Genomic DNA, 23420 nt, shown 5'->3' with positions numbered 1-23420 from the left:
ATTGTATGATTAAAATTTTCTGCAAAGTTATACAAATAATATGTCCCTGTTTGTATAGACTTTAGAATGAAAAGCACTAGCTTTATTATGTTTTAATGTTGGTTGAAAATATTATGAGGTGAATCACAAATTTAGGTTCTATGACAGTAATGGCTCCGGTAATATGGGTGCCACCTCTGTGTTGAGCTATGCCAGCATGGTCCATGCAGAATGATATCTTGACAAGAGCATTAATGCAAGCATCAGGAGTACATGATGTAAGTAAGCAGAGTAGACGACTCAGGATGTTATTTGCCATAACCATGGATGTGCTACTTGCTGCCTCAGCTAATCTCTCTTAATACATACAGCTGAATATGCATTCACTTTCAGGAAGGAGGCTCCCTCCCACCCCAAACCCCCAAGCTAGCATATTTAAAAGGATTATCAACAATTTACAAGTTAGTTGCGGATTTAATCTCTCATGGCTTTGTTTGACTTGTGGTATTTTAAAGATTTGGGTGAAATTGCTGAGGAGGTAAGGGAATAATGTTACATGTTTGTGATTGCAAGTGTAATCCAATTACTGGCTTCAGTCATAGTTTCTCTAGATTCCCTTGGATGACCTTTCCAGAGAATAAATTCCTCCTCTCTCAATAGACATGCTATCAGTGCAGGATCTCTTATGCCTCATACAATCTTGTTTATAATTAGGTAATCTTTTAGTTGTACATATTCATAGAATTCTAGACTGTGCTAATGCAGTCACATATTAATAAATTGATTCTTTTTCACATTGGGCCCTAATATTGAACACATCCATTCATTACTTGCATTCATTCAAAACATGTCTTCAAAGCTTGTAAAGTTTCTACTGTTAATCTTCCTTTTCAGTGAAAATTAGGATGGGATCCTGGAATAGCAAGATTGCGGGAACAGGTTATTGAACTGGATGATTGCTGCTCTGGTTTGTTAACTTAATCTGTCACAATATTGTAATTTTGCAGCTGCAAGTGGAACAACTGCCAATTTTGCTTTATATACTCTTTCATTTTGATGGACACTGGGAGAAGAAGGGTTGCAGATATTGTCTTATTCAATACTTTCAGCTGTGGCTTCTGTTCCTTTTCTGTGCACTCCTATGACTTCCAGCAACTTTTAGTCATGCTGAACATTCCTGTAATTAAAACAAAATACTGCAGATGCTGGAAATCTGAAACAGACAGGGAAATGTTGGAGAAACCTCAGCCAGCTTGGCAGCATCTGTCACAAGAGAAACAGAATAGATGTTTTGAGTCCACTATCGTGCTGGCCTTGGAATGTTGACTCTGTTTACTTTCTCTCTACAGATGCTGGCAGACTGACTGATTTTCTCCAGCTTTCTTTTTTATTTATTTCTGAACATTCCTGTGTTCCCTTTTTAGTAACTGCCTCTACACAACTCATTAGGAGTGAATCATAGGTCCAGTCTGAAACACGTAATGGCTCACAGGGCATTCATTCTTCTCAAACTGTATTTTCATTGAATTGGCTGGAAAGTGGATTCCTGCATTGAATTATCCACGTTATTTGATTGTGACAAGTCAGGGGACACACTGTTGCATTTCCTGTCTCAAACAGCATGAAAGGGAGAATGAACGAAGGCAGCGAAGAAGAACCCAAGCTTGTCAAAGAGACTTAAGGAGGAGAGGGAGTAAGATACTTGGTATGGGGACTTCAGCCAAGGTCTTTCCAAGAGCATTCTTCATCTAGGTCAGGATGTGTGCTAAGGAAGTGCTTCCAAACCTCTTCTGCCTTTTGTAACCAGATGTGCAATTGCACACAGTCATGGCAAGGAAGGTACTGCCAGTGACTGTAGCCTTGAATTTCTTTGTATGGGAACCTTTCCAGATTGGAGTAGATGATGTAGCTAACATTATTCAGTTTACCATCCCAAGCTTCATCAGATTGGTGATCGCTGTTCTTTGTCAGGTGAACAGAGTTTACTGTGAACTCTGTTATGATCCTCAGAGATCAATTTCTTTCTTTTAAAAAAAGGAATTGCAATGATGTGAATGAAGTAAAAAATGGACAAGTTTACACTTCTTAAAACATATTTTCCTATGACAAGCCTCCTAAAAAGCAACAGTATGGAAAGAGGCCATTTGGCCCAACAAGTCCATACTGCCCCATCCAGACCCATTTCCCCTCTAACTAATGCACCTAATATAATAGGCAATTTAGCATGGCAATTCACCTGACCTGCACATCTTTGGACTGTACAAGGAACCAGAGCACCTGGAGAACCTGCATACTCCACACAGACAGTCGCCTGAGGCTGGAATCAAACCCAGGTCCCTGGCACTATGAGGCAGCAATGCTAACCACTGAGCCACATGCTTCCCCTTTAAGTAACAGGTGAAGGATATTTTAACTGAAATAGTAAATAATATGTTGAACAGTCTAAACCCAAAGATATTCCACCATTATTACAGGTACTCATTGTTTTCCATACAAACAAAATATTATATCATTTATCTTTTAAATTCAGCTTCTTTAATGTAGGATGTTATAGTTCTCACTCAATCATTTCAGCTCTTGAGTTACATTCACATTCCACCCGAAGGCCCCAGACACAATTAACATTGAAAAGGTCTACATCCCTGAGCCTTGTCGCACTTGGGTATCAGCTATCCTAATTACATAGAATCGCCAGAGATTATTTTCTTTAACCCCTTTCTAGTGGTCTAGTTATCTGGCAAAAATGACGAGGTCAGCAGTATGCCTAAAGTTGCTTAATTGTTCCTTTGCAGAATTTCATAGATTTTTGGCTGGCTTCACTCCTGGGAGAATAGAACTTGCATTGATGTAGCATATCTCACAGGCACAGACATCCCAATGTAGTACTTTTAAAATGTAGTCATTAGTGTAACTTAGGAAATACAAACAACCAGGTTGCACAAAGCAAGATCCCATAGACAGCAATGAAGTAAATGAAATCTGACCCAGATCATTGTCAGGACAATTGGATCCTACTATTACCCACCATATTAGATTAGCTTACTTACAGTGTGGAAACAGGCCCTTCGGCCCAACAAGTCCACACCGACCCGCCGAAGCGCAACCGAAGCATTCCCCTACATCTAACACTATGGGCAATTTAGCATGGCCAATTCACCTAACCTGCATATTTTTGGACTGTGGGAGGAAACCGGAGCACCTGGAGGAAGCCCACGCAGACACAGGGAGAATGTGCAAACTCCACACAGTCAGTCGCCTGAGGTGGGAATTGAACCCGGGTTTCTAATGCTGTGAGGCAGCAATGCTAACTGCTGTGCCACCATGCCACCCATATGAAATTGCTCCCATAATTTTCCACAAGCGCTCTATAACTTTTGAGAGGGAGAGCAGCTGTGTACCTGGGACAGCACTGCAATCTGCAAGAGGAACATATGTAAGTTCAAAGTGCCATATAGCAAGTTCACAGCTTCACAACAAAGTGCATGCAAACATCAATAAATGCGGATCTCAACTCCATGTGACTGCCCAAGTGTCTCTACTGATGCCTTATACCCATACTCAAGATGACCTCCAACATTTTAGTCCTTCACCAAGCACTGATTTTCTTTTCATATTCCAAGCACAATAATGGCACTCCTCATTGGAAAGTACAAAAGGATGAAACAAGCAATTTATTTTTGAGTACTGCTTACTGCACATGTTCTTTCATCCTGACCCACTGCACAGTCTCTGATTGGGTTGAAGTGTTCCCTGAGGAGAACTATGTTGGCAGGTTGAAAGTCATGACGCAACATGAGACAAAGCTACATCTAGTAATGGAATAGCTGTCAGTACTTAGCTGCTCTCTATCATTTCTTCAATTCTTTGAGGAAACAGAAATATATTCAGACCTCTTGAGATATGTCACTTGATTGAATCTATTCTGGAGCAGGAAGGATGTTGATAGTGCAGTTTAAGTCATCAGAATGTGAGAATGGCATTCTCCCCATTCCTTCATTTATGTTGTATCTATTCGGATGATGCTACCTTCCAAAATAGCACTGCTAACTTGCCCTGCTTCTTCCATAACAGTGGTTTCTTACCATGAGGTTGACAGGGCCCTCAAACACACACGACCTATCACCTATGCTTCTGCCCTTGCCCCTTTCCATCACTCACAATGGTGTGATCGGGTTCCCCTTTGTCGTCACTTTTCACCCCACCAGCCTCCTCATTCAAAGGATCATTCTCCACCATTTCAGACAACTCCAATGGAACACCACCACCAAATATATCTTCCCCTTCCTCCCCTGTCTGCATTTCACAGGGATCATTCCCTTCAAGGTATCCTAGTCCATTGCTTGACCACCAACACCACCCACACCTTCCCATGTAACTGCAGCAGGTGAAACTCCTGCCTGTTCACCTCCTTCCTGCTCACCAGTCAAGAGCTTAAACAATCTTTCTATGTGAAGCAGCATTTCACCTGTACTCTTGTATATTGTATTTGTTGCACTCAATGCAGCCTACTCTACACTGGAGAAACCAAACTCAGACTGAGTGACCGTTTTGCAGAACACCTACAGTCCATGCGCAAGCATGATGCCAAACTTCCTGAAGTTGCTTATTTTAACAGAGACCTGCTTATACATCCATGTGTCTGTCTTCAACAATTTGCAATACTCCAGTGAATCATAGTGCAAACTGAAGGAGCTGCATCTCATCTTCGAACTAAACATTTTACAACCATCTGGGCTCTGAATTCAACACATTCCTTTCCTTCTTTTAAACTTATGGCATTCTCTGTCACCATGTTCCCTCCCCCCACCACTCCCTTCCAGTGGGAGTATCTGTTATTTCAAGTCTTGTACTTAGACACACCATTGTTCTGCTATTTTCACATTCTGATCCCTTAACCTGAACTAACAACATCCTTTCTCCCCCAGCACTATTGCCTAAATACTGCCCCCTCCACACATAGCTCTGATGAAGAGTCATCATGGCTCAATGTTAGCTTGCTCTCTCTCTCTATGGATGCTGCCTGACCTGCTGTGATCTCCAGCATTTTTAGGTTTCAGTACAGATTCCAGCATCTGTAGTAATTTTCTCCTTAAAGAAGATTGTGTTCACTTGCCATTCATGGAGATGATAGTAGCCTTCAGACTTCTGGCTGAACCATGACATGACTCATCCTGCCCATCTTCAGCATGAATGTCACCAGCTTTGCATCGATCAACCTGAAACTCTCTTGACCCCGGTGTTCTCTTTCCTATCATTTACTTGCAGCAATATTCCTCAGTACAGCTTCTCTATAAGATGGACAAGCTGATTTTAAAAAGAGCAGCCAGGCTGTATCACTTGGTTTCTGAATAGTATTACTGAATTCATTTATCACTGGTGACAAATCACGAGGAGGAAGCTGCACAGGATCCACTTGACTAGTTAACACAATCCTGCAGATGCATCAAATTTGCATTCTAGCATGATGAAATGAGCAGGTCTAGGCAGCTCGTGAATTGTAGCCCTACCTTCATGTGAGGCAATTGCTAGCTCCTCCATTAGTATCCTTCAGATTAACAAGTGCAGCTGTGTTGGCTCAATTTCTTCCTGTTCTTGTTTCACTGACTATTTCTATTTCAAAAACATTGAAGTGTTGTCAACATACCACCCTGGAGAAGTTTGCTGCATGAATAGCTGCAGGAAAAACTTTGATCTTTCTTCTCATCAGTCATCCTGAACCTTGCTATTTCTTATTCATATTATTGCATGTTCACATTGACCTTGTGCAGCTAGCAAAGCTGTGTGCTTTATTATTGTGTTAATTATTATGGACAAGAATGAGAGAGAACTGACAGCCCTCATCCTTTACCTTTTTGTTTGCAATGGATGCTGTGTCTGAAGTCATAACATCAATTTGAATAGTCAACAGCAACTTTTCATGGTTTCCTCTTTAATTTGTTGACACTGAAAGGTCTAATGTACATCACTCACTCATGCATGCACATATGTCCACATATACACCTATTCTTGGTGTACTGGTTAAAAAGATTAATGCACCTTTCCAAGTATTAAACAAAAATTAAAAATTTATATTGGCTCGCCATTGGAAACAAAAACATGGGCACAGTCCTGGTCAAGACTTTTCACTTCTGATGTGTAGTCAGGCCAGTTCATTATCTGAATTGTACATTACAATTCATTGTAGGATTCTCTCAAAGAGGTGGATGTTCCATAGGATGTTACACGGTTAGTAACCTGTAATCTTGAAGCCAGGAAGTCAATTTCTGTATTGGCAGATGTAAAAGGAAATAGGGTTGGAGACCCTTTGATGTTGCTGTCTTCAGGTCTCAAATGCATAGATATTTCTGTGTTTTCTCCTGCTATCTCTACAGTGTTGTGGGGTTTTATTTTTGACAGCAAAGAATGCCTTCTTATAAAAGCAGGACAGCAACATCAGTGCTTTATTTTGTGATCCCATCAGACGTCATTACCAGACAATTCAGATCCCAGATAGGAACAAAGCTCAATAAATCATCACGTCGTTCATTCTAATTTTATCAAAGTGATCTCTCACAGAACCATAAGCATGTGATGCTACAGATTGTCCTTTAATAACAAAACAGAAGTTTATTACAAAATAAACAAAACTAAAGTATAATTTTCCAACTGACTTATAATACAAAATCAAAGATTTTAAACACAGTAAAAATATAATCTCATCAATCCTAAAATGCTCCTTTATAAATTGAAAATAAACAAAATAGATATTCTTTAATAATGTCCACAACAATCCAAATACAATCCTCAAAACACTACTCCTGGCACAGTACCCAAAACACCGCTCATGTAATAATCACACTATTCAACTCATCTTTGGACCTAAATCACTTGTGAGGTCAATGGTCAAACCTGAATTACAATACTTGGGTAATCTCTTCCAACCTCTTCCATCAGGCAGAATATACAACAGTGTAAACACACATACCAACAGATTCAGGAACTGCTTCTTCCTCACTGTTATAGAGTCATAGAGATGTACAGCATGGAAACAGACCCGACCATGCCGACCAGATATCCCAACCCAATCTGCCAGCACCCGGCCCATGTCCCTTCAAACCCTTCCTATTCATATACCCATCCAAATGCCTTTTAAACATTGCAATTGTACCAGCCTCCACCACTTCTTCTGGCAGCTCACTCCATACCTGTACCACCCTCTGTGTGCAAAAGTTGCCCCTTAGGTCTCTTTTATATCTTTCCTCTCTCACCCTAAACCTATGCTCTCTAGTTCTGGACTCCCCGCCCCCAAGAAAAAGACTTTGCCTATTTACCCTATCCAGCCCCTCATAATTTTGTAAACCTCTATCAGGTCACCCCTCAGCCTCCAAGGAAAACAGCCCTACCCTGTTCAGCCCCTCCCGATAGCTCAAATCCTCCAATCCTGGCAACATCCTTGTAAATCTTTTCTGAACCCTTTCAAGTTTCACAACATCTTTCTGATAAGAAGGAGACCAGAATTGCATGCAATATTCCAACAGTGGTTTAACCAATGTCCTGTACAGCTGCAACATGACCTCCCAACTCCTGTACTCAATACTCTGACCAATAAAAGAAAGCATACCAAACGCCTTCTTCACTATCCTATATACCTGCAACTCCACTTTCAAGGAGCTATGAACCTGCACTCCAAGGTCTCTTTGTTCAGCAACACTTCCTCGGACCTTACCATTAAGTGTATAAATCCTGCGAACATTTGCTTTCCCAAAATGCAGCACCTCACATTTATCTGAATTAAACTCCATCTGCCACTTCTCAGCCCATTGGCCCATCTGGTCAAGATCCTGTTGTAATCTGAGGTAACCCTCTTCGTTGACCACGACACCTCCAATTTTGGTGTCAACTGCAAACGTACTAACTGTACCTCTTATGCTCACATCGCAATCATTTATGTAAATGTCAAAAAGTAGTGGACCCAGCACCGATTCTTGTGGCACTCCACAGGCCTCCAGTCTGAAAAACAATCTTCCACCACCACCCTCTGATTTCTACTTTGAGCCAGTTCTGTATCCAAATGGCTAGTTCTCCCTGTATTCCATGAGATCTAACCCTGCTAATCAGTCTCCCATGGGGAACCTTGTCAAACGCCTTACTGAAGTCCATATAGATCACATCTACTGCTCTGCTCTCATCAATCCTCTTTGTTACTTCTTCAAAACAAAACTCAATCAAGTTTGTGAGACCTGATTTCCCACACACAATTATTAGACTTCTGAATGGACCTCTCAAGTTTCAAATTTTATGTTGACTGCGCTCCTTGTGCACCTTCTCTGCAGTCACAACAATGTATTTTTTCCTCTGCACTTTGTATGGTATGATTTGATTGTACTGCACACAAAACAAAACTTTTCACTGTGCCTAGGTACATGTGACAACAATAAATCAAATCAAATCAAATAAAATTTAGTTTAGAAACACTTCCAGGTCTTTGTCTCATCTGGAACTAACTAACTTGTCATTCCAATGAACTAACTCCCTAAATCCTTCTTTCTCAGGAGAATGAGCCTGTATTGTCATCCCCATCTTTGATCATCACAGGAATAAAACATTATCCACAATTAAAAATGAAACTGAAAAGCTCTGTCACTTAGCAAAGGGCACCACTCCCAAGCTTTAAAGAAAAATTAAGAACTCTCTAACAAACCTTAAGGCCTATTATTTACATGCTTCACATGTTGGGTCGCAAACCTAAGTGCATGAGTGCCCAAATCCATTCACTGTACATTCAGGCTTCAAACACAGTTTTCAAAATAAATCACCATGGTTACAGAAGTACTTGCATGTTGATTATTAACTTCAGACACACAGAAAAACCCATTGGTTATGAACTCGAAAACCAAACCCAAACTGGCTCCCAAATATCATCAAAAATTATACATATGAAATGCCACAGTTTACATCACACGAACCAGGTCCCCTTTCCAAATAAGGATTTTGGCTTAATTGATTCGTCACAACCTGGGTCTTGGTGTGCAAACATTCATCTGCAGAGATCTGTGACAGTCACTGTCTTTCTTTGTCACAAATAAAACCTCAGTAATGTCAGGCAATCCCTTCTTGATAGTCTCAGAATTTGGGTTCTGACGCATCTTGATCTGGCATGTGTTATTTTGATAGCGTAGCAGTCTGAATTGACAGATCATTCAGGTAACTCTCATCCAACATATGCAAATATTTTAATATTGTTTCTTTTAAAAGATGCATCAGTTCCAGAAGATTCCATACTCATTCCAGTTCATGTTTTAAAAATTTTGGCTAGGATGTGTCTTTATTTGGCATTACAGATACTTAGTTGATTATAATTGTGACACCTTTAATACATCTGTCAAATGCCTCAAATATTCAAGTGTTAGTAGTCCTTAAGTTTATTAGAATCTGTTTCATGTTTTGTGTGGAGAACCACTTGTCATTTGATTCAGGTTGACTTTAAGATTTTGGTTGTCGGTGCCTGAGTTGATTTGTACCAGCTCAATCAGTTCTCATTGGCTCGTGGACAGACTTGGTTTGGTACTGACACCTCAGAAATGCAAATCTTTCATTTTTTAAAAGGCGAGTGAGAAGAGTTTGAGCAGGATTACTTCTATTTCCTTAGTTCTCGTGCTGTAGTTCATAATATATTATACCTTATCAAAGTACAAAAGCGGATGGAGCATAACTTGCTTATAGACTTAGGAAATACTCGTACCAATTTTCATTTAACAGCAACTGTAACATTGCCTGAATCTGGGACAATCACCCTTTAACTCAATGCAAACAGATGCTTATAGCATGGGTGATAGAGCATTCTATATGGGTGATTGGATCCATTTGGCACAGGCACAAAATATAGCCCCTCCAGCTATCAAGCATACAACTATTAACGAGCTATCTATTGTGAATGTAGCAGCATGCCATTGAACCCCCTGTGGAAGGAATACAGGATGCAAATCTTCAAAGACATCACTACCATTATATACATCATTAATAAGAAGTGCTATAATACTGTGAATTTCAATATTTGACTTTCCTATGTATGCAATGCAACTTTAACATCTTTCATCATTCATCTTTATACCAGGAACGAGCAACAGCCGAGCTGATGCTATTTCTAGTTTTCCCTTTTCCAAGACTGTTAATAACATTTCCAATCCTCTGAGACTGCTATAAATGAGATTGTAACTATTGGTTACAAGGATACATGTCTGCAGGATTTTTGTTTTTTTATTCTCACAAATTACTGGTTTCTTCTCAGAAAAAGGCCCAGAGCTCTCAAAGTGACAGTGAGCCCAGTTTGCAGCATTAGCAGAATGCATAAATCAGCGCCACACACTTGCATGCAGCACTTCTGCAAACATACTGTGGTGCTCCAATCCTGATCTCAATTACTGAATCACAAATTCATTGGGCTCAATTTCATCTATTTTTCAACTGGGAGAAAGACCCGCTTTCTTTTATAGTTTCTGGTTCTAAGAACATTGTGAAAGTAGCTACTTTTAAAATCTGCCCATTATGGAAGTAACATATTGCTAGTAATATCGGCAACATAAAATAAAAGGTACAATTTTAAAGCTGGCGTACAGACAGAAATCTTGGGAACTATGTGTGTAAATTGTTAAAGGCAGCAGGATAGTTGAAGGAAACAAATAAAAAGGCAGAGAAATCTTCAACGTTATAAATAAAGGCATAAAGTGCTAAAGCAAAGAAATAAGAGAGCTTTTATAAGATTCTCATTCAGTCTCAAATTGAATATTGATTGGGATTTGAACTTCTGGGTTCAGGTTCTGTATGAAGACTTGGCTGCAGGTTCAGTTCTGGGTCACAACCTAATTTGATGTATTCAGACACAGACACCCACGCAAACTCCTCCCCACTTTCATCCTGAGCTGACCACGAGATGCTGTAATCGTCACAAATTGACTAATTAATCACAAACTAATTAGCTTCCCACCACTTATAGGTATCTGCTGCTCCAACTCCAAGCCTCTCTCATCGAACAGGACTCAGATTCAGTGCTATGATGGGGACCCTACATTGAGGATAGCTGCACAAAATTGCCACCACCTTGCCTCTGATTCCAGCCACTATCAGTTTCTAAGTATACAATTCTGGGCATTACACTTCAGAAAGGATGTGAAAGCATTGGAAACAGTGTGTAGAAAAGGCATACAAATATATTTTCAGGATCGACCAACTTGAATTATGTAGATAGATTGGAGAAGTAGTCACTTTCCTTACACAAGCAAGCAGTTTGTTAATGTGTTCAAAATCAGGACTGTCTAGACAAAGTAGATGGAGTGACGCTGTTCTCGTTGGCCAAACCATCAAGAGCCATAGGGCATCAATTGATTAGGATCTGGAATATACCACCTCAGAGTGATCAGGGTTGATGCATTCAGGGATTTCAAAAGGGAATTGGATAATTCAATAAGAGCAAAGGATTCAGGGCTCAAATCAAGTCACCATAGTCTTTTCAGACCACAAGGCTGCTCTGTCTCATTAGAGAGAAACAATTGATGGTGATTTAACCTGACAGCCACTATACCTTGGGTGATGGGAGAGGTTGGGAAGGAGAGTCCTTCATGTTAACCTCAGCTAGTATGGGGATTCAACCCATGCTGTTGGTATCACCCTGCTTCGTAAACCAACCATTCAGCCAACGAGCTAAACTGACTCTGCTTCAGGGTTATAGAGAGAGGATGGGATCTTGGCCTGTTTGAGTTGTTCTAACTAATGGATTGAACCAGGCCACATCTCAGGGCTACTCATTTACTTTCTTAGCGTCTACCTCTATGCTCACCAGCATGGGATTATGTTGAAATAATGACCAAAATAGTGAGTGTGATGAAGAAAGCCTCTTTATTCAACAACTGCAGTAGCACAGTTCAAGGTGGCAATGGAATTCTGAAATACAATTCTGACAGTAGCTTCTTTATTCACAGTTCTTACATATATTACATATATTTCATTAAGGTTTGTCACATTGTTTTATCTATTGTCCACAAAGGTTTGCGTGACTTCTGTCCTGCGGAAACAGGAGATGGTTTAAGCATTTGTTAAATGGTGGCTGTTACTTCTGATGGAATTAAGGGGCGGAATAGTGGTTCAGTGGTTAGCACTGCTGCCTCACAATGTCAGGACCAGGGTTTGATTCCCACTTCGGGTGACTGTGTGTGTGGAGTTTGCACCTTCTCCCTGTGTCTGTGCAAGTTTCCTCTGGGTGCTCCAGTTTCCTCCCACAATCCAAAGATATGCTGGTCAGGTGAATTGGCCATACTAAATTGCCCATAGTTTTAGTTGCATTAGTCAGGGGTAAAAATAGGGTAGGGGAATGGGTCTGGGTGGGTTACTCTTCAGAGGGTCAGTGTGGACTTGTTGGATCGAAGGGCCTGTTTCCATACTGGAGGGAATCTAATCTAAGAATGTCAGTTTGGTTTGAACTTGCATAATTAAGAGGTGTTAGTCATTTTGGTCTTTTAGGTTAGTGAAAGTACTAGGCCTATATGTTAGATATTATATATGTTATATAAATAAGTTAAAAATTATACATATACTTAATATATGAATAAAGGATATTAACTGATTGCCACAGCTGGGTCATGAGGTTTGTTTACTATTTGCTGGTGTGCATTTCATTCATTCGTGCAGTATCACAGAGGCGCTGTTTTGACAGTAAAGGGGACAGCAGCCCTGTTTAATGTATTTACCAGTTGGTGAAACTGTTTGATATTCTGTAATCTATTCAGGTCCTGAGAGATAGGTGGTCCGAGCTGATTAATATCATAATGTTTCCAAAGTTTCAGTTGAGTCGTGGAGACATGGTGGTAGTGGAGGTATTGCTTTTGTATAGGTTAGTAGTCTTTGATATTTATTCAGAGATAGTTTTTAATGTAAATAGGCCTGATAAGGGTCGAGGGTGTGAAGGAGAAGTAATGGACTTGGAAGGAATGTTTTAATGTAGTCTATTTTGCAATTGTAAAATGTACTACAAAAATGAGGTTTTATGAATGAATAAATAAAAACTCATCATGGTAAATAATGGGTTGCTAAAGGGTTTTGAATGAATGAATGAATGAATGAATGAGTGAGTGAATGAATGAGAATGCGGTATTAATGAATAAAGCGAGCTGAGTGAATGAGTCAGTGAAGATACTTATAACACAATATCTCACACCAGTACCCATGCTTGTCATGCCTGTATTGACATGCCATGCCATGCCTGTTAGAGTACTGCCACTTACATAGAAGCATTGAAAATAGGTGCAGGAATGGGCCATTTGGCCCTTTGAGCCTGTCCACTTTAACTGCTCAGGGTCAGGGCATCTGTCTGACTCCAGTCCTAGGAGCAGGCAATGGTCAGTTCTGCAGGGCCATCACAAGCAGAATCAGGTATGTGCAAGGGACTGTCAGGTGCATCAGCTATGAGCCATGAGCAGCATGGTTTTTGGCTGGTGTACTATTACATTGCTGGTAAGGAACAATGCTGGATTGTCAATGCTTGTCCTGATCCACATCAGCTTTCAAAAAATGTCATGGATGCATGAGATATCAGTCTTTTGGCAAATAGCTACTGAGTGTTGCTTTGATCTGGGAATAGCACATGGTAAGGTAAAGCTCGAATTGGACAAGAGAAACACTGTACAAGCTGGGTAGGTAGTTAATGAGGAAAGTTTAAGATACAGTGAGAAATCTCGCAAGGCTTCAGGGCAAAACCCTCCAATAAACTCATCACAATGCACACTTAGCTCAAGAAGGCAGGAGTCAGCCCTGGGTTACTGGCTAACCTTTGTTTGCTGGTATTTTCTACTTGGCAAATTGGTCATCCTTTGACTTATAACATGCATGACAATTCATCATTGAAAGAAAGTCAGTATAAACTTTTATGGGTGGCACGGTGACTCAGTGGTTAGCACTGCTGCCTCACAGCACCAGGGTCCCAGGTTCAATTCCAACCTCGGGCGACTGTCTGTGTGGAGTTTGCACATTCACGCCGTGTCTGCATGGGTTTCCTCTGGGTGCTCTGGTTTCCTCCCACAGTCACAAAGATGTGCAGGTCAGGTGAATTGACCATGCTGGATTGCCCATAGTGTCAGATGCATTAGTCAGAGGGAAATGGGTCTGGGTGGGTTACTCTTTGGACGGTTGGTGTGGACTGGTTGGGTCAAAGGGCCTGTTTCCACACTGAGAGAATCTAATCCTCAGAAGACTTGGGAGCTTGCATGTCTGTAAGCAGAGTCAAGGCATGAAAATGAATGTCATGTAGCAGCATAGATATGGATATGAAAGCACTCATTATTAAAAATCATATGCAAAAAATACTGTAGCAAAAGAGAGCTATGAGCAAAGATGTGGCAGATAGTGGGAGTGATAGTAGCAGACACAGTTGCACAAATTATAATAAACATACAAAGATGGTGAAGAGAATTCCCGGTAGGAAAGACATTTTGTAGGTTAATCATCTAGGCTGAATTCTGACTTCAAGTATTTAAAGGCAAACGTTACACACAACATAAGGTTCCTTGGGTAAAGCAATAAATTGCAATGTTAAACAATTTGTGATATACAACATTGCAATAACTGATTTATTCAAAAGAAAGAATTTGAAATCTTGAATTTGGTAATGTGTAAAAATATTGATGTTTTTCTGCTTATCATAACTTCTATGATTTTCAGACACATTACGTATTTGTCCGTCCCTATTAACATAATTTGTACTGATGGCAGAAGTATCTTGCTGGCTGCAAGAATATTATTGACACACGATCTATAGGTTTGTTGCCACCCGTGTGAGTTCGAAAAATCTTGAATGGCACACGCACAGTGGTATTGGAACTTGGTGGATGACACATGGAGTATGGACAATTTTGGTACCCTCACCAAAAGAAAGATATACTTTCCATAAAAGGAAGTGCAGCAGAGGTTGACCAAGCCTACTTCCGGGATTGGAAGGACTGCTTTATGAGATGAGCTTGAAGAAGTGTGCATCTATTCACTAGAGGTTGAAAGGTGACTTCATTGGTGCTTAGAAAATTTTTTAAAGGGTTTGACAGGGTGGATGTAGAAAGGATGTTCTCCTGGCTGGGATCAATAATCAAGTTGCTTAGAATAAGGGACATGCCATTTATGACTGAGATGAAGAAGAATTTCTTCACCTAAATGATTTGGAGATGCCGGTGTTGGACTGGGGTGTACAAAGTTAAAAATCACACCACACCAGGTTATAGTCCAACAGGTTTAATTGGAAGCACACTAGCTTTCGGAGCATCACTCCTTCATCAGATGATCGTGGAGGGCTCAATCCTAACACACAGAATTTATAGCAAAAATTTACAGTGTGATGTAACTGAAATTATACATTGAAAAATTGATTGTCTGTTAAGTCTTTCATCTGTTTGAATACCATGGGTCCTCCATTATCACCTGATGAAGGAGCGATGTTCTGAAAGCTAGTGTGCTTCCAATTCAACCTGTTGGACTATAACCTGGTGTTGTGTGATTTTTAACTTTCACCTAAACGGTAATGCATTTTTTGGAATTCTCTACCCCATAGGGGTGTGGAAACTCAGTCATTCATTGAATATATTCAACATAAAGATTGATTTATATTGCTAATGATGTCTGGATATGGAAATAGCAGAAGAATATGATATTGAAGAAAATAATTGGTGATGGTTGAGAATGGTAGACTAGGCTTGAGGAGCTAAATGGCTTATTCTTGCTCCTTCTTCTAATGTTTCCACCTTAATAAGATGATAGGAGGAAGTCATGTGGCACAATGATGGCATTCCAACCTTTGCGTTAGAAGCTCTGGGTTTGAGTTCTAGCTCCAGTACTTGTTGGTCATGAAAGGTGCATTCGTAATGTGGCCTAACAAGTTGATTTTCAGCCTGTAATTTCTTCCAATATGCCTGATGGGAGCCGGTTAAAGTGAGAGAGTGTCCTGGTCAGCCATTTTGTGAAAAGCAACAAGAATCAGTATTATATTTTACCTGTATGCTTTGACCAATCTGATGGAAGTCCATGGCTCAACCTCAGGAAAACAAGGACAAGAGAAATTACAGAAAAACTTTTTTACTCCACTATCCAAGCTGTTTATATATTTTTTTAAAAAGTAGCAGTGGTCCAAGCACTGACATTTGAGGAGCACCACTGTTCAACATGGTCCAGTCTGAAAAAAATCACTTTTTTTTAAAGGATGTGAAAGGATTGCCCAAGAAAACCCAATCTGTTTTATGTGACAATTGTGCATGGCCTATGCAGAGAACTGAAAAGTCTTGAAAAGAAATGTTGTGCCTATCTGTACAAAGAACAAAATGCTATTATTGTATAGGCTGACTATATTGGTCTAAGACTGTCAATTGACACAAGGCTCCTGAAGATTTTAATGGCCACGATATTCTGGTTTCCAGACAGTCAGAGACCATATATTCCCCGAAGGAGTGACTGGACATCTTCAGATTGCAACATTATTGATGACTGATTTTCTTAAAATGTTCAGAAAATGTCCCCAACTCTGAATTGGAAACTTCAGAGATTCTGTATTTGTTATCTTTAGTAATTAGCCAGGAAAAGATAGAAGATTAACATCTGTTCTAACTCCTGAGTATTCATCGTTCACATTGAGCCCTCCCCTAATCTCTCCAAATGACCTCCAATAATCCTCAAACACCTAGTCCAACACCCCTTCAAGGATATTCAATTTCCCTCACTGAACACCCAACACACCAGCTGACATTCAATGCTTCCCCACCTGACACCAAAATCCCCTTTCATATGCCATTTCACCCAAAGACCTGGCTGCATTGACAGCCCTCCCTGTTCTAAACACATGAATCAACATGTGACTCATGCTGTCCCCTTCGCATTGGCCTGCCAATGTTTTCCTACCATGCACAGAGTGTGTTGTCATCTACTAAATTTGTGTCCATTATTCTTAAAATTCTCATGTTTGATTCCAATTTAATTTCATCCGATGCTGCAGCATTGAAACCGCCCGAATCAAAGTCACAAATGAAATCCTCTGTAACTGTAATGGTATTGTACTTTCTTTCGTTGACCTTTCTGTAGTCTTTGACATAATTGACCAGTGCCTTTTCTTGGGCAAAGTTCTATTTTTACTTTTCTATGTTGAGCCAGAGCAGTTTGAACAAACCTACTCTGACATCTAGTCACTAATGAGCTACAATTTCTTTCAGTTAAATATTAGGAAGGCCAATAGTTTTACCATAATATGCCACCACAAATTCAGTACTCTTGTCACTCATTTCATCCCTGTTCCCAGTTATTGCCTTGGGTTGATTTTGATTGTTTAAAATCTTTTCATCATAGAACATTGAACAGTATAGCACAGGAACAGGCCCTTCAGCCACCACATCTGTGCTGACCATGTTGCCATTGTAAATTATCTCATCCGCCTGCTCACATTCTGTATCCCTCTATCTAGTGCCTGTTCATGTGTCTGTCTAAATGCCTCTTAAATATTGCTATAGTTTCTGCTTCTATCACCTCCCCTGGCAGTGTGTTCCAGGCACCTTATACCTTTTGCATTAAAAAAACTTTCCTCATACATCTTCTTTAAACATTTCCCTCTCACCTTAAACCAATACCCCCTAGTATTTGACATTTCCACCCAGGGAAGCAGACTCTGACTATCCACCCTATCCATATCTCATAATTTGATATACTATCAGGGCAGCACATTGGCCTTGTTACACTAGGGACCTGGGTTCAATTCCAGCCTCAGGCGACTGTGTGGAATTTGCGTATTCTCCTGGTGTTTGTGCGGGTTTCCTACCGGTGCTCCGGTTTCCTTCCACAATCCAAAGATGTGCAGATCAGGTGAATTAGCCATGGTAAGTTGCCCATAGTGTCAAGTGCATGAGTCAGAGGGAAATGGGTCTTGGTGGGTTACTCTTCAGAGGGTCAGTGTGCACTTGTTGAGCCAAATGGCCTGTTTCCACACTGTAGGGAACCTAATCAGGTTACCTCGCAGCAGATGATGCTCTTTGAAAACAAGTCAAGTTTTTCCAACCTCTCTTTGAAGCTAATACACTCCAGTTCAGGCAGCATCCTGGTAAACCTCTTCTGCACCCACTCCAAAGTCTCCATATCCCATCTTCAGTATGGCAACCAGAACTCCAAATGTAGCCTCACTAAAGTCTTAAACATCTGCAACATAAAGTTATCGAGTCATAGAGTTTTACACCACAGAGACAGGCCCCTTTTCCCTGCACTTGGCCCATATCCTTCCAATGCTTTCCCATCCATGTATTCATCCAAATTTCTTTGAAGTGTTGTTAATGTATCTGCCTCGACCATTTCTGCTTGCGGTTCATTTCACATGTGTACCACCCTCTGTGTAAAAATGTTGCCCCTCAGGTTCTCTTTTATTCTTTCCCCTCCATTTTAAACTGATGCCCTCTCGACCTTGATTCCCCAACCCTGAAAAAAAGACGGAGTGTATTCACCCTATCCATGCCTCTCATGATCTTCTACACTTCTATAAGATGCTCACTCAGTCTATTGCACTTTCAAAAAAAGTTCAAGCTTATCCAATCTCTCCCTATAACTCAGACCACTGTGTCCAGGCAATATCCTTGTCAATTTCTTCTGCAGTTTTTTCAGTTTAATAACATTTTTCCTATAATAAGATGATCAAAACTGAACATAATATTCCAAGTGCGTCTTCACCAACATCCTGTATAACTGCAACATAACTTCCCAACTGCTTTACTCAATGCCCTGACTGATGAAGGCCCGTGTACAAAAAGCCTTCTTCACTGTCCTGTCTACCTGTGACTTCACTTTCAGAGAACTGAGAACCTGAACACCAAGGTCCCTTTGTTCCACTGCACCTCTTAAGGTGCTAACATTCACCATGAAACTTCTACCTTAATTTGACTTTCCAAAATGAGAGACCTCACACAGCAATATTAAACTCCATTTGCCATTTCTCAGCCCACTTTCCCCAGCTGATCAAGGTCCTGCTGAAATTTCTGATAACTTTCCTCACTGTCCATGATGCCTCCTTGTTTAGTGTCATCTGCAAACTTACTAATCATGTCTTGTAATTCTCATCCAAATCATTGATATAGATAACAAAGAGCAATAGGCCGAGCATCAATCCCTCAGGCACTCCACTAGTCACCGGCCCCCAGTCCAACAAACATCCTTCCACCATTATCCTCTCCTTTTTACCATAAAGCCAATTTTGTATCCAATTTGCCAGGGTCCCCCTGGATTCCATGTGACCTAACCTTCCAGAGCAGCCTATCATGTAGGACCTTATCAAAGGTCTTACTGAAATCCATATTGACTACATCTACCGCCCTGCCCTCGCCAACCGTCTTGGTCACTTTACCAAATAATTCTAACAAATTTGTGAGGCATGATTTCCCACTAACAAAACCATGCTGACTACTCCTAATCAAACCCTGACTTTCCAAATGCATGTATATCTTATCTCTCAGAATCGTCTCAAATAACTTACCGACTACAGATGTGAAGATTACAGGCTATAGTTCTCAGGCTTTTCTTTGCAGCCTTTCTTGAATAACGGCACAACATTCACTACTCTCCAGTCTTCCGGGGCCTCACCGATGGCTAACAATGATGCAAGATATCTGCCAGGGCCCCTGTAATTTCTTCTCTAGCCTCTTGCAGTGTTCTGGTCAGGACCAGGAGATTCATCCAACTTCATACATTCTAATACTTCCAAAACCACCTCTACTGTGATATAGACTGTCCCTAAGATATCGCCACGGACTTCCTCAAGTTCCCAAGTTTCCATGTCTTTCTCCATGGTAAGCACAGAAGGAGAAATATTCATTGAGAACCATGCCCATCTCCTACGGTTCTACACATACATGTCCACTTTGCTCATTGAGGGGCCCTATTCTCCCCTTAGATATTCTTCTTCCTTTAGTATACTTTAAGAATCTCTTTGGATTCACCCTAATCTTCTCAACCAAGGCTATCTCGTACCCCTTTTTCAATTTTCTGATTACCTTCTTCAATAAACTCCTGTACTCCCAGCATACCTCCAGGGATTCCTTTGATCCCAGCTGCCTGGACCTGAGATGTACCTCCTCCTTTTTTCTGGTCAAAGCCTCAATATCTCTTGTCATCCAGGGTTCTTTATTCCTGTCAACCTTGCCTTTCACCATCACAGGAACATATAGACTTTGAACTATAGCTATCTCATTTTTAAAGGCCTCCCACTTGCCAGAGGTGCCTCTGTCTGTAAACAAGCTACTCTAATCAACCCTTGCAAGCTTCTGTTAATTATATCAAAATTCACCTTGACCCAGTTTAAAATTCAAACCTGTGGACCAACTTTGTCTCTCTCCAAAACTATTTAAAAATTAATAGAGAGAAGAACACTGGTCCCAAAGTACTCCCACACTGTCACCTCTGTCACCTGTCCTGTCCTACTCCCCAAGAGCAGGTCAAGTTTTGCCCCTTCCCAAGTAGGACCCTTTATACACTGCTTGAGGAAACTTTTCTGAATGCACTTAATAAATTCCACCCCATCTAAGCCCTTGAGGCTCTTGGCAGTCCCAGTCTTGCCAAATTTTATACTTAATGCCCTGACTATTGAAGACAAGCATGCCATATGCCTTCTTTATGAAGTTATCGACTTATGTTGCCACTTTCAGGGACCTATGGATTGCACCTCAATATCACTCGATATATCAATGCTCCTAAGGATCCAGCCATGTACTGTATACATTTCTCTTGTATTTGATTTTCCAAAATGCATCACCTCACACTTGGCTGGATTAAATGCCATATGCTATTTCTCTGAAACTTTTCCAACTGATCTATATCCTGCTGCATCCTTTGCCAACTTTCCTCACTATCCACAACTCCATCAATTTTCATATCGTCTTCAACTCCATATTCAATTCAGATGAGCTTCCAGCATTGTGTTCTCCCCATTGTAAAGACTATTGACTTCCAGATCCATACCAACATACATCTCTAACCCCACCTCAGCCCACTTGCTGCTGAAACTCCTATTGATGCTATTGAAGTCTCCAGACCCGACTCCCAAAAGCCTTCCTAACTGATCTCATTCTCAATCCTCATTAAACATATCACCCACAAAAACATGCCCATATTATATTGAGATAAAGTCCTGTTCAACTGTTACTTTTTTTTTCTGAACTACACTGAGTCTGAATTTCTTAATGGATTAGTGGTGCTGGAAAAGCGCAGCAGTTCAGGCAGCATCCAAGGAGCAGTAAAATCGAAGTTTCGGGCAAAAGCCCTTCATCAGGAATACAGACAGAGTGCCTGAAGGGTGGAGAGATAAATGTCATTTATTTCTCCACCCTTCAGGCACTCTGCCTGTATTCCTGATGAAGGGCTTTTGCCAGAAACGTCGATTTTACTGCTCCTTGGATGCTGCCTGAACTGCTGTGCTTTTCCAGCACCACTAATCCAGAATCTGGTTTCCAGCATCTGCAGTCATTGTTTTTACCTAGTTGAATTTCTTAATGACCCTCCTGCAAAATATTTATCCTTGACTTCATGCCCCTTTATGCCCCCTTTCTCTCCATCACTATCTCCAGACCTGCAAACCTCTGAGGACTCATTATTCTTCCAACCATTGCCTTTTGTGCTTCTTCCCCATTTTGTTCCACCACTGGTGACATTGCTTTTAGCTTCTAGGGCCCGACACTATGAAATTTCTTCCCTCTACTCATTTCCCTCTTTATCTACCTTTGTTTTTTAAAAAACTTCACAAAACCCATTTGGTCAACTTTCCTTCTTTGACTCAATAGCCATTTAGTTCTGATTATGCTTCAATGAAGCACCCTGAGATGCTTTCTATCTGAACAGTGTTATATAAACACATTTTTAAAAATTGTTGCATTATCTGTGGTTTGCCCAGAAATGCAACATCATCAATGAAGATAGATATAAACTAGTACATTTTCAAACTCACTTTAAGATCTTGTTGAGTGAGTTTTGTATAAACATCCTCTATTTGTTGGTGAGCATATGCCGGTACTATTTTGGATTTTCTGGGTTGCTACGTTACATCAGTTTGGTTCCTTTATCATTTCTCACCTAGCTTCTATGTTTATATATTTCCCAGATTTCCCAATAACTAGAAAGTCATTTCTGCAGATTAAATGAAAGTTGTTCTTTGGAGCCTATGGAATTCCTGACATCATGGACTACCAAGGGAATTGCCTGGGCAGTTGAAAATTTCGACGGTCAATCCCCCCTCATTTGTAATTTCCAAAGGTTTCCACTTAAACCAGAGAATTCAGAGGGTTCTACTGTGAGTAATTTAGCAGTTACTTAAGGCAAGTTTGATGTTTAAATACCTAGCCTAACTTGTCTTTGGTTATTAAACGGACCTTGCAACTAACCTCCACAAGCATCCACTCCCTCCGCAACCGATACTCAGTAAGAGCTGTGTGTACTATCTACAAGCTGCCCTGCAGAAATTCACCAACTATCTGAGACAGCATCTTCCAAATGCATATCCACTTCACCTAAAAGAACAAGGGCAGAAGATAAGTGGGAAAGCCACAACCTGTAAGTTATCCTCCAAACTGCTTACCATCCTGACTTGGAAATATACTGCCATTCCTTCACTGCCACTGTCAAAATCCTGGAATTCCCTCCTTAATGGCATTGTGGGTCAACCCACAACAGGTGGACTGGCGAGGTTCAAGAAGGCAACTCACCACCACCTCCTCAAGGGCAACTAGGGCAATAAATCTAGTTATTGTGGGCGGCACGGTGGCACAGTGGTTAGCACTGCTGCCTCACAGCGCCAGAGACCCAGGTTCAATTCCTGCCTCAGGCGGCTGACTGTGCGGAGTTTGCACGTTCTCCCCGTGTCTGCGTGGGTTTCCTCTGGGTGCTCCGGTTTCCTCCCACAGTCCAAAGATGTGCAGGTAAGGTGAATTGGCCATGCTAAATTGCCTGTAGTGTTAGGTAAGGGGTAAATGTAGGGGTATGGGTGGGTTGTGCTTCGGCAGGTCGGTGTGGACTTGTTGGGCCGAAGGGCCTGTTTCCACACTGTAATGTAATCTAATCTAAAAAAAAATGCTGGCCAGAAAGCAATGCCCATACCCTAAAAATGAAAGAATTTTTAAAAGAAACTAACGACAGGGATTCCCCAGTCATGCAACCCCAGACCCTCTCCCCATTGGGACTCAACACCTCTTCCACGGGACCCAAGATCCCCACTCCCCTCTACACCACGAACTAACAACCTCCTTTCCATTTGGGGCATGACTGCTCACCTTTCCTTGGCACTCAAGTGTCCCAGCACCAGATGTCACCATTCATCTCCCAGGACTCAAGATCACTATCACTTCCAAGACAGGACAATTCATGCCTCCACACTCTCTCGCCTTGCTGGACATGACACCCCTCCTCTCTCTGCTAGATCATATACTCTA

Source organism: Chiloscyllium punctatum, chromosome 15 (genome assembly GCF_047496795.1).
Source record: "Chiloscyllium punctatum isolate Juve2018m chromosome 15, sChiPun1.3, whole genome shotgun sequence".
Lineage (NCBI taxonomy): Eukaryota > Metazoa > Chordata > Chondrichthyes > Orectolobiformes > Hemiscylliidae > Chiloscyllium > Chiloscyllium punctatum.
Note: the sequence above shows the minus strand (reverse complement) of the source record.